Here is a 12,960-nt window from a genome sequence, read left to right as displayed (position 1 = left end):
CAAGTTTCTAAAAAGGGGCTTATTATGGAAGCTTGCTTCTGTCATGGAATAAAAAATAAAAAAAAGTTATTCTTTTAAATGTTTTTACATTTGGAATACACCATTTCTGACTTCTTTCTCCCAACTGCGAGTTTATATCTGACAGTTCGGACATTAAAACTTGCAATCGAAAGTTTATATCTTATAAAGTCAGAATTGCGAGTTAAAAGTCAGAATTGTGAGGTAAAAAGTCACTATTACAATTACTTACATAATTGTGAGTATATATCTTGCAAATCTGACTGTATTTCTCAGAATTGAGATATAAACTTTATATTCTAAGAAAAAAAAGTCAGAATTGTGACACATTTTTTGTAAAAAAGTCAGGTTTTTTTTATCCCGTGGTGGAAACAAGCTTCCATAGCTTATTTTACTGAATTATTAACAATATATTACTAATATTATTTTTTTATTAGTTTAACATTCTGTTTCAGCCTTTCGATCTTCACCATACTCTTAGGGTCAACATTCTGTCACCTATGAAGATTTCTGTTTGAGATTTATTGATAAAATTACAGCCTGAATTGAACTTTTAGAGTTCATAAATTTGGTGATTTAAATGGAGTGACCCCATGAGGACAGGACAGGTGTCGTTTCCTCCCTAAGGCCTGTCTCTGCTGCCATGGCGCTCAGGGTCAGGGGTTAATGGAGCCGAGCGGTGCTAGGCCTCCATCCTGTGATTCACTGAGTGTGGATTTAGTAAACAGTGAAGCTGTCACAGCAGATTAACGAAGGAGGGAGAGAGAGAGAGCAGCACAAGGGGCTAATAGCTTCCTCACCAGCCATGAAACAACCTCCACCTCCATACAAGACCTCTTGGGTTATGAGAGAGAAAAGACATTGAGTAAGAAATAGACAGAAAGGAAAAGAGAAAGAAAGAGGACAGAAAAGAAAAGCTTAAAAAAGACTATGCTTGCTTCTTTCCTGCATTCTACAATCAAATTCAATAAAAAGGGGCAAATATTATATATATATATATATATATATATATATATATATATATATATATATATATATATATATATATATATATATATATATATATATATATATATATATATATATATATATATATACACACATTACCATTCAATGGTTTGAGGTCAGTGAGAATTTTTTTTGACTGTTATTTAACAAGGATGAAAAGCTTGTCCACTTCCGACCACTTCCAGAGGTAGTCGAAAACGGCAGATTGCTTACGTAGTGTAGACGCTCATGTGGTCGAATGTGTTCGAATAGCCACAAAAGACCACCTACTAATCTAATGCATAAACATTATGGGAAGCGCACTAGCCATAAGAGATTTAAACTTTGTTGGCTGAAGACCCAAGTTTGGCTTGAATAGGAAAAAATGTACCAAGCACAATGTTCTCTCACCATTTCTGATTTCTAACATGCACTCGCAGTGTTCAGAGTGATCTTGCGGCTTTCAGAGCAGAAACTAAAATTCAGCTTTGCATCACTGGAATAAATTACTTTTTAAAAGATATTCAAATAGAAAACGGTTATTTCACAATATTACTGTTTTTCCTGTATTTTTACATGCAGCCTTGGTGAGAATATAAGAGACTTATTTCATTCACATATAATCTATTTGAATATTATATCCAGATCCATTTGATGATCTATAATTACTTATGAAGTACACTACAGTTTTATATTTTCTAAGGTATTATGGGATTTTATTCAGATGCTCAGGTCTTCTGGGTGTTTGCTAGGGCATCGTCTCTGTTATTATGGTCCCTATTTGGCTCTTTTACTGTACATCTTTTGCTATTTTTTCATCCGGTTTATTGTCTGCCAGGCCAAAATCATGAGTCAGATCAGTTCAGAAAGTAATAAAACATCTCTTCTCAACAAACTGTATGGGTTACACTTTATTTTAAGGTGTCATTGTTACAGTGTAATTATACGTGTAAGTACTGAGTAATATTAATTAACTACATGTACTTATTATAGAGTTAGGATTTGGTTGAGGATTAGTTGCATGTAATTATGCATAATTTACTGTTTTTACTATTGTAAGTACATGTAACATATGCAACAAGGACACTGTAAAATAAAGTGTTACCATTGCATGATTTAAGGTATATTTATGTTCATGCTTGACGAGTTAAAAGCTGAAGTTTAATACAACAGGCTTCAAAACCCAAACCCTCATGAACAATTCTAATAGTGATGCTAACCTTGGCAAACATTGCTAATAATCAGAAACCACAACCCGATTATGTTTTTCCACTCATACAATGCACACGCATGTACAGCTCATTCTCATCATAAATGTCAGAGCATACCAGCACACCCACTTTCCGTGGTTCTCAGTAGCTCTTCTCAGTAAACTCGAAGCAGCTGTCTGTCAGTGCGGCTCAGGTGAGAGTGTGTATGGCTGCGGGCCTGCGTATAAAGGAAGCTATTGAATGTCACTCGCAAAACTCTGACTCATATGCAATGTTTTCAACACACCTGAGGAAAGAGGGGGTGCGAGAAGAAGATAGAAGTGATATAAGAGTAGCGTTTCTTCATTCCTCTGAGGATCCTGAAACAACCCAACCTTTCATGTGACACCTCAATCCCAGCACTGTGAAGCATAAAGTTACTTCGAAAAGACACAAATATTGTGTAATGCAATGAGTAATGCAATTTAATGAAGGTCCCCGCAATTTCCTTGAACACACATTCACACACAGACGGAGCTGCCAGTTAGCCAGCAGGGGTCAAGCCCTTTTTTTTCTCTGCTTTGTTCAATAGCCACTATTGGACTTGATGTACAATGGGAGCGAAGCTTTGATCCTAATGGGGCCAAGCGCATATTCAACCCTTCCTCCCCCCAAAAGCTCTCTTTCTTTTCGCCTTGACCTTCACCTTCCCAATGAGCCACAGAACACCATAAATGAGAAAGGGGAAAGGAACAGCACAGTTAAGGTATGAAAAAGAAACGTAAAAGAGGAAATGAGAGATACTTTAGTTAGAAGTGATGTCATTTAATGGAAGAATGTGAATGCTCATGTTGCCTTTCCCACATTCCTGTAGGAATGGAAGTGAGATCTCTTTAATATCTCAGATGTTTCTCCATAGAAAGTCCAATGGAGTTCTCCTGCTGTTGTTTTCCTTAGAAAAGCCCCTAATCTCACGTGTCAGGTTTCAGAAGAGATCTCAACAACGTCTCAAGCAGTGTTCTGATTTGCCCAAATGTGATCAAAAGTCACAGATTTTCTCATCAAATTCTTCCAAGACCAAATGATCTGATCTACGCTTTCCACATTGATCTATAGTTTTATTATTTTACTGTATGTCTACAGTAATCACAGTCAAAAGGCTAAAATACTGTAAAATGCATGGTTTTGGAAGTGGTTTTGGGGTTAGTAAGATATTTTTAAAAATGTTTTTGTCTCTTTATGCTCACCAAAGCTGCATTTATTTAATCGGAAACACATTGGATCACATCATAATAGGCCAATCAGGGTCCAGGCTGACATGAAACGAGATGGAATGAAGATCTGTGCTCAAGGAGCTTTAGAAGAGCAACATCTGAGCAGTGTAATGTATTGAGAAATCCTTTGTGTCTATCTCCTCTATTTAATCTGATTAGGACTAGAATAAATTGATGTAATGACATGAAGTCTACATAAAATTCCTCTCTTTTCTTGTCTCAGACAGGGGAACTCCCATAAATCTTACATTAGCAATAGACGGGAAGGTTGTTATTCTCTGAGGGACCATATCTAGCGATGGTAAACACAAGATTCTTTGGTGCCGGGTGCCAGAACTGAGCCTTCAGCCGAAGTGGGCCTTCTTTCACTTTGGTTTCTTTCTCTCCCTCCCTTCCTTTGGCGGGATTTCAGAGCCGCAGCTGCCCCTCTCTCCTCCAGTATCCCAATGCTTCAGTGAGTCTGTATAGAGCACACACTGGGCCGGCAGAGCGGAGCATTGTTTCGCCTGCCTGGCTCTTCGCCAACACCTTGCCCGGCTTTTGGTAAGCTTGTCTAGTTCCAACTCCCAACCTTTTCTTCTCTTTCTTTTTCTCCCCTTTTTGGCCTTGCTCCTCTCTTCTTTCTTCCTTTTTTGTCCTTTCTTTTCAGCTAAGCTTCTTTCTCCTTTCTTCCCTGCAGTGTGGAGCTGGTGAATATTTATTGATGCTGCAGGTATTGTGAATGGATGAATGGATGCAGTACAGGAGAGGAGAGATGTGGGAGACTGTGGGAGAATTCTGAATGAACAATACGCTTCCCTTTAAGAATGGAGAAAACACAGTGAGCTACAGATTCGGGCTGCTAGTCTATGCTTGTCTCATTCAAGCCGGCTCTCTATTAACAACCTCTTTCCCCTCTCTTACTCTTTATTCCCCCCCTAGTTCTGTCCATTATAAGCGTGATGAAATATGTTCACTCGGGCCGTGTCTCCTCGGGGCAGCTCAACTGAATGAACTGCGAACAAGTGGATTTTTCTTTCCCCTTCACATCCTTGTTCGTCACTCAGGGTACAATAGCTCAGCCCGCCACCCCAGGCCTTCTTAAGGCAAAATCCCTCTAACCGCCGTCTTCCAAAGGGTTGGGAATGGTTAGCTGTTCCATCCTCAACCCCCATGGCTCCGCTTCACACCTGAGGTAAACACACGGGCGACTAATGGACCCGCATTATCAGGTGTCCCAGACAAAAGAGATATATTAGGTAACAAAGACAAAAAGAAGCCCTTACATAGCGTTTTAGTTTAAAACAAAGATGCTCAAGAAAATTCGCCCCATGAAAGCATTCTGAGACATCTGAGAAGAGAATATAATTGTTGAAGGGTTGCTTTTTCCACAGATTCGCAGTTAGAGTTTTCAGGCCTGTTTCACTCTATGTATTTTTTGTCTGAAGTGTTTTTTCTTAAATTCTACATGAGAAAAAAATATGACAAATTTAGTTTGAAATGCCAGTAAATCAAGTATTGAATGTTTTTGAAAGGGTTTCTGAGAACTTGTGAGTCATGCAATTGGTGCAAATGATTGCTCATCAGAGTGTAAGCGAATTACTACAAAACCACTGAAATATATACATTGTATAAAAGCACTTATGAATAAAAAAAATTATAAATATCTGTTCTTAAAGAAGTTTCTTTAGGGGAATTATTGTTATTATTAGTATACATATTAATAATAATACAAAAATCACAATTATTGTATTATATTGACAGCCATGGGTTCATGTTTCTCTTTAGTATTGTGGGTATAAAAGAATAGAGAACAGCTTTCTTTCACCTTACAGAAATAAAATAATAATATTATTTCAATAAATAATATATTACACATATTTATAAAAAAATGTTTTTACATGAACATATAGGCCTACTGCAGCCTTTTATATTTCAGAAAGAAGGTCCATCAAGAGGATCGCCTCTTATGGGTCGGTGGCATCAAAAAAAAAAAAAAAACTGTATTACAACATAGGCGTAGGTCTACTAGTAATTTTAAAACAACTTTTGAGCGTTGGTTGTTGAGATTACTATGGAGAAAAAGGGACTTAAGCAAATGTCTGTAGTTGGTTTCCGTATTATCCCACTGCAAGAAAAACTTGGATTTCATTTGTGATTTTCTTTCCTATGTGATGTACTTTGTCAGAGTGCAGTATGAATGGCTCAACATTATACATGGCTCCAGTTGGACACAGACGACAGAGAGCAGCACAACAGTCTCTCTCACAGAGCCTGTCTCTTTCCTCGTCCCTCATGAAGCCTGGCTGAAGACCATCCTTGAGCAGGAAGTTGTGGGTCAACCGCACAGCTGGACTGAGACAGACTCTCTATTGTCTGTCTCATCCTTTCCATGCCGGTGGTCAAAACACGGCGGAGCATTAGATATATGAGCGCATGACAGATGAAACTGTGAACTAAACCTCCTAAATTGTTTTTAAAGAGTGTGAGTCACTGTCTTGATTAATGATAGTAGTGTTCAATAATGTGTTTATGATCTAGTTTTGTTTACTTTACAAGACCTCTGCAAGCATGCAGGCCGGGGGTCAAAGGTGACGACCGTCTCGCTGTCCTCTTGGTGTATGTTCTCTATTAACTGTGCTCGACGGGCCTGGTGTGTGTTTCCTGTCAGCTGATTGCCAACAATCAGTCAACATCAGGCCACATGGTAGACAGGAACTCACTTTACCAGAGTGCAGAGCAGAAATGTATGTGATCAGCAGTTCTTTGAATTGATTAAGGGAATAGTAACATTTCTATTTAATGACTTAATGGTTTTTTTTCTTGCCTTGACTTTTCTTTCTGATTGCTATTAATTCAAATTTCACTGCCTGCCATCTCTTTCATTCCATTACATGTAGAGACAATGCATAAACACAGACTTCCTTGTGTTACGCAGGAAGATGGTCTTGCATGCTGACTCAGGAATTACTCAGGAATTTTCTCAACATGTGCCTCTGAGCTGGAATGATACTAAACAACATATCCTCTTCAGTGTTAAGCTTTCTGTTGTGCAACTTTAAGCAAAGTTATTGAACTTTGAGGAGAGATACGGGTCAAATCTACTGCACTTCAATAAAATAGTAAGTTGCTAAATTTAAGTTACTTTTCAAATCTAAAACCAGCTTTATGGCAGATGAAGAACTTCTTATGTGACTTAAAAAATGACATGGAAAAAGTTGTGGCATAATGTGTGGCGTAGGCTGTGTTTTTGTGGCACATAAAATTCTGACATAATCTATTTAATGAATGTAGAAAAATAAATATTTGCTTATCTGTACTACCATTCAAATGTTTGAGGGAAGTAAGATTTTTTTAATCTAACTTATTCGGCAAGGATGTATTAAATTGATCAAAAGTGACAGTTAAGTCATTCAAAAGATTTATGTTTCAAATAAATGCAGTTCTATTGAATAAATACTGAAAGAACTGAGAAGATGACGCTCACAATCATTTGATGGGAAGGTGTGAAAGGTAATCCATTCATTTTGCGGCATTGGTAAGGCACTTTTCACGTTTCTCCGATTCGGACATCCATTTTAAACACTACATCGAGACCCATATGCGTCATCTACTCAGTTCCCGCGCATGCATCGTGGCGCTCTCGTGAACTCACATCAGAGGCCCACACTGAAGAAAATGATTAGTTGAATAAAGTTATTTTTTGCGCACAAAAAGTATTCTCATCGCTTGAGGTTAAGGTTGAGCCACTGTAGTCACTTGGACCATTTTAACGATGTCTATACTAACTTTTCTGGGCCGGCAGATGCAATTACCTAGCAGCCAATGAAGGAGTGAGCCAGCTCTCAGATTTCATCAAAAATATCTTAATGTGTGTTCTGAAGATGAACGAAAGTCTTAAGGGGTTGGAACAACATGAGGGTGAGTAATAACTGACAGAATTTGCATTTTTGGGTGAACTAACCCTTTAAGTAGTACAACTGTTTTCAACATTGATAACAAACATTGTTTCTTGAGCACCAAATCAGCTCATTAGAATGATTTCTGGGGGGAAATTCAGCTTTGCCATCATAGGAATAAATTATATTTTTTAAATAAATTAAAATAGAATACAATGATTATTTTGTCAAATGTAGTCTTGGTGAGCAGAAGAGACTTCTTTCAAAAACATTCAAAATATCATTATTTGTTAGGAATGTTATAATTGGTGTAGGCTATTCATGTATTTTTACATTTTTACTATCCCCTCTGGTTTCACAGACAATGCTTAAGCCTAGTTCCAGACTAAAATGCATGTTTGAGCTGTTTTAACTGAAAGAAACTATCTTAAAATATGTCAGTACTATTGTTTTGTCTCAGGATGCACACCAGTAATGTTTTCTTCTAATGCCGGGGACACACTTAACGACTAGCTGAAACTTTCTAAGACTAAACAGAACCAACTTACAGACTATTTCCAGTGACTGGAGCAGATTTTAAAGGTGCCCTAGAATTTGAAATTGAATTTATCTTGGCATAGTTAAATAACAAGAGGTAAGTACATGGACATGACATACAGTGAGTCTCAAACACCATTGTTTTCTCCTTCTTATTTAAATCCCCTGAAAAATAGGCGAATCTCCACATAACACCGACTGTGACGCAACAGTCGGGATCATTAATATGTACGCCTCCAAAAATTTGCATATGCCAGCCCATGTTCAAGGCCAGGCGTCATTTTTCTTCGAGAGACATCATGGCTTGCAAACGAGCGAAGCATGGCAGTTGCTCAGTGTTTGGATGTACAAATTAACACAAAGGTATTTTTTTAGTTCCTTCATCCGAGCCAGTGGGTTGTGTGAATGTCTGATGTGTAATTGTTCAAGTTCAGAAAGATAATCTTTCTCTCAAAGTCGTTCAATACTGTTTATGCATCAGTAAATCAAGCCAGTGACTAAACGATCAACTTCACGTCGTTTCTCTTAGTAGGATGAAAATAATCTTACTTAAACTGTGATTAATATACAGATAGCGATCAAAGAACAATCCCTTTCCAGGGTAGTCGCCCAAGCTGTCAATCACACAGCGCGAGTTTATCTGGACACTTGCCAAAACTCGTTATGAAATCAATGATGCTGTTACGCTGCACAACGAAGCTCTTACTGTACGTACATCATGTTTGCATTGGTGAAATCATTAGTGAGAGTGCAGAAACTGCGTTGCAATGATAAGATCTTCATTCACGTGATCAACAGGCTTACACTGAAGTCTCACAGCAGCCAATCACAGCAGTGGGCGTTTACACTGAAGTCTCACACAGACACACCCCTTCAAACAGAGCGTTCAAATCAGAGGCTAAAATCAGGCTAGGAAAAATGCCTTTTATTTCTAAATTATAACAAATTTTGATCTAAAAAACATACTAACATTATAAGGGCACCCCAGGAAACATTCTAAAATAATAAAATAATCCATGCAATGGCACCTTTAAACACAGACTAACTAAATGCAACTGCCTCTGACTCGGCAAGTTTGGGCATGATCAGTCATAAGTATCAAATTACATTCATAATTGGTCTTACAGGTGTTAAGTGTGTCCCCGGCTTAAGGCACATTAATAAAATCTACTAAAATGCCTTAATTGAACTAAGGCCTAATCCTGGCTTAATCTAAGCCCTGTCTGTGAAACCGGGCCTATATGTTTTAGGGATCAGATCAAAACTAGTATTTTGAAAGGGCTCTGAATTTGGCAACTCACTAGGTCAGCGACTGCTATATAGTGGGTAGATCGAGGGTGCCGTTGGTTGATTGGTCGGTATCTTTGTAGTCTAAGATGATCATGTAAGGCTCATTAGGCACAGTCAGAGGTGGAGAGGGTCACATGGGATGCAGTCAAAGTTAATAACTGTCTCATTGATGCAGATTGCATTCCCAAGAGGAACAGCTCTTTAATGTGTGCTACTCATTACTGGATCACAAGACCCCCCCACCAGACTTTCCAAAAGATCATCTGTGCTTGTATTATATGTTTATGTGCTGTCTTGTTAGTTTTACCAGCCCTCTATCAAATGAAAACAATTGGAGATTATTTGACCGTTCCACTTGACCGCAACACAAAAAGTGCGGTCAAGTTGAATACTTACTGTTAAGGTTTTTTCAAATGAAGCTTGCCAGCAAACACCACCAACAAAAGATTGTCCGAAAATGCATAGGCTACCGTCTGAGAAGGGATACATTTGAATTAGAACTAACTTCTCGACTGTTAAAAAATAATGTTCATGAATGAGTGTTGTATGAATGAAATCCGACGTAAACATCCCCCATGTTGTGATTGTCATGTGTCTTAAGGCTTCAGTTGTGTCACTTCACTGCCATTCACAACTCCTCTCCCATGGCCTCATAGGATAGTAAAGTGTTTATCAGTTCTGCACTTCAGAATCTCTGTGGAAGTAGTAAGTCATTCAGGTACTTTTCACCTACTGTTTTATGAATATAAGAATTCGTACACATCACCTGCTATTTTGTCAATTGTATGTTTATGCAGTTTTGTGGGCATGTTCATGTGTGACTTACCTCATGATTTGAGGGAGAAGTTAAATTGCTAAATGCTAACCTATGGTGACATCCTTAGCCACTTTTGCTAAGCATAAAAACAGAAAAATTGTGTGTGTGTGTGTGTGTGTGTGTGTGAGTGAGTTCTCTCCCCTGACCTAAGGCCTTGAGGCCATATGTATCCATGTGAGAGAAGAAAGCTTTCTACGATCCCTCGCAGAGATCTGGATCTTAACTCCGGCCTTGTTTCAGCGAGCTGGCCTGTCATCTATTATTACAGCTGGTTGAGCCATGAGCACTGCAGAGACTCAACCCCCCCCCCACCACCCCCCCCCCCCGCCCCAGCTCCTCTCCAGCAGGGGTCATCACCTCTGACCCCTCACCTTAGGGTTATTTGCTGGGACACTACAATTAAAGAAAGCTGTGTCCTCTTTACCCTCTTTAAATAAGTCTTCAGGTTTAGTCTTCTGTCACCAGGGCCATTGATAAGTAAGCTGATTAACAAATCTGCCCGGTCAGGGAACTGGCCAAGCAACCCATATACTAGATTAGGCCGCTCACATGCTTTTGTGAGCATTTCCAATGAATTCCCTCAACAAGAAATTATAGCTGATGTGAACAAATATTTGATGCCCTGTGCAAACGTCTGTGCTGGCAGCTTACCTCAACTATACATGATCAGTGTGTGCATGTGTGTTTGAAAGAGTCGTGTGTGTGTGTGTGTGTGTGTGTGTGTGTGTAATTACAGACTGCAGGTAATTTAACACCGCAGCCACTCCCTTAGGTGCTTGGCTCATGTTTTATTAGAAAGAAGGATTAGGGGAGGGAGGGTCATAACAACAATGGGCCATAGATCTGCACTGATCTCCATCTAAACCAGATATACATCTCAAATAGAGCGTAAACGCATTGAACTCAAATACGGAATACTGAGATTACTGTAGTTCATCATGTTGAATGAAAACGCCTACAGTACATGAACACCTATACACTAGTTAAGAAGGTAACAGATTTTAGACTTCTCCAAACAAATGCGAATGAAACCGGGCAGTAAAGACTCAACAATGGATAAAAAGCGTCTCAAATTCAAACTGTTGATGTTTAGAGTTTGTCAAGCTGTTGTTTTTTTCTTTCTCTCTCCCCATCAGAGGTCAGAGTTGGAGATCTCAGTGTTCCAGCAATCCATGTCTTCGCATCCGTCTTCATTAACCGTCTGGAACTCCTCAAGCCACAGAATGTCTGCCTCTCTCATTCCCAATCCCAACAAATAACTCTACAGCTCACTACTGTTAGCTGCCATATTTGCACCATTCATTTATTTTAGTCCACATAGCTGACATAGAGTTTGTTATGAAACTATATACCTGTGCATCAGTACTATTTAGGTAGTCTTGTATTAAGCATAGTTCACAAAGACCATCATTAGTGGTAGTTGCTAAGGCCCAAACTTACATAACTTGTATAAACTTTGGCACGTAACTCATCCAGCACTGTTTGTGCTACAGACACGAATGATACCTTGAATTCTGTGTTTTGATTAGAAGTGTACTATTACATTTTGAAGTAAATTTACAATTTTGTAAACTTTCATTGTCTATATCTAAGGAAGGAATAGAATATCATGGACACCAGGGCCAGTAAGGGGGTAAAACACCTCGCAACCCCCACAATGCTACCTTACAAAAAGAAGTATTTCAAGTTTATGTAAACCTAAGTAAAGTTCAAGTATACTTTATGTAGTAAGTATACTAAAATCAATGTACTACCTCTTAGGTCTAAATTTGCCCACTCTTTAGTTTAAAGGTCCCTTTTTTCGTGTTTTTTGGAGGTTTGATTGTGTTTACAGTGTGCAATATAACGTGTTCATGTTTCACGTGTAAAAAAACAAAGTATTTTTCACACAATTCACTTATCTGTATACCGCTGTTTTCACTGTCCTAAGAACGGGCTGATGACTTCCTTGTTCTATGAAGTCCCTCCTTCAGAAATACGTAACAAGTTCTGATTGTGCCAGCGGTTCACGTGTTGTGATTCGACAGCAGCTTAGCGCACGTTGCCCGGAAAGGTCACGCCTCTTACCATAACGTGGAGATGCATGCGCTCAGGGAAGGCCAAACACAGGTGATTGGACTCCGGGATGAAAATAACAGCGTCTCGACGACATGGCGACAAACACACTCTACAAACGCAACTCTTCCTCTTCTCCGTGGGAGCGCAACAAGACCACGCCCCCTTTTTTTGTGTATTCCTGTGGGCGGAGGTTAGTCAAAAAAATGTTCTAGTGACGTCATTAAAGAAGGAAGTAGAGGGATGTAGTCCAAACCGGCCGTTCGATGTAGGCGACTTCTGTTAAATAAAATATCTCGCTTGGCATTGAACTTATAATTTTACACATATTATTTATAATCTAACAACAACATTACACACTAACTAAAGTTTGAAACATGGGATCATGAAGAACGGGACCTTTAAAACAAGTATACTTTAATCAAGTGTACTTTAAGTGGGACAATAGTAGACTTTGAGTAGCCTACATCACTAGTTTACATCCGGGTTTTTCTTTTGTACTACAACTATACTGTGAACTATACTAGAAGTTATTTTAAAGGTATACTGATGAAAGTATACTTTGAAGTATACTCTCAGTAAAGTTTATATAATAAACCTATAGCCTACTTGTTTTAGCTTGTTACTCTTATAAGTACTGTACATAAAAAGTAGTTTAAAGTATTATCTCTTATTTTTAGTTTAAAAGAAGTTATAACACAGTTGAATAGACTTTTTTGCAAGGGCAAGCATCATTGCAGTGAGTTTAGTATGGCAAAGCACTCACATTTTCTTCACGATCTAATTGTCTTAACTGTGTCAAGAAGTTAAGTTGCAGGTAAGTTAAATATGACAGACAGATGTATTGTCAGACAGAAGATAAACACTTTAATGAAAGCAGATTCACCAGCATGGGGGTAAACTGATGACAGAAA

This window comes from Scardinius erythrophthalmus (assembly GCF_964197995.2).
Source record: "Scardinius erythrophthalmus genome assembly, chromosome: 19".
NCBI classification, from domain to species: domain Eukaryota; kingdom Metazoa; phylum Chordata; class Actinopteri; order Cypriniformes; family Leuciscidae; genus Scardinius; species Scardinius erythrophthalmus.
Note: the sequence above shows the minus strand (reverse complement) of the source record.